Source organism: Buceros rhinoceros, unplaced genomic scaffold (genome assembly GCF_000710305.1).
Source record: "Buceros rhinoceros silvestris isolate BGI_N320 unplaced genomic scaffold, ASM71030v1 scaffold21775, whole genome shotgun sequence".
Lineage (NCBI taxonomy): Eukaryota > Metazoa > Chordata > Aves > Bucerotiformes > Bucerotidae > Buceros > Buceros rhinoceros.
Genome location: NW_010411484.1, coordinates 1 through 290, shown reverse-complemented (window position 1 = coordinate 290; position 290 = coordinate 1).

The following is a 290-nucleotide window of genomic DNA, read 5'->3' as shown; positions in this document are numbered from 1 at the left end:
CCCACAAGTCTACAGTGCCTGCCGCTAAAATGATTTCTGCCGGTTTCAATAAGGAATATGCAAGAAGCGGAACGAGCTGTACTAGTAAAGAGCCAGCACTAAGTGCAAAAGATTGCTAAGAGTAACCTAGGTAACGTAATATTAAGTCCCCCCCCCCCCCCCCGCCGCTCCGCACTCCAGCTCTAACACCGCCTCCAGATCACGCTCTCGCACCCCAGAACCCACATGTCGGTAGCCACCAGGCCCGCTGGCGGCTGCGAGCGTTCTTCTCCGCGGACGGCTACAGCACG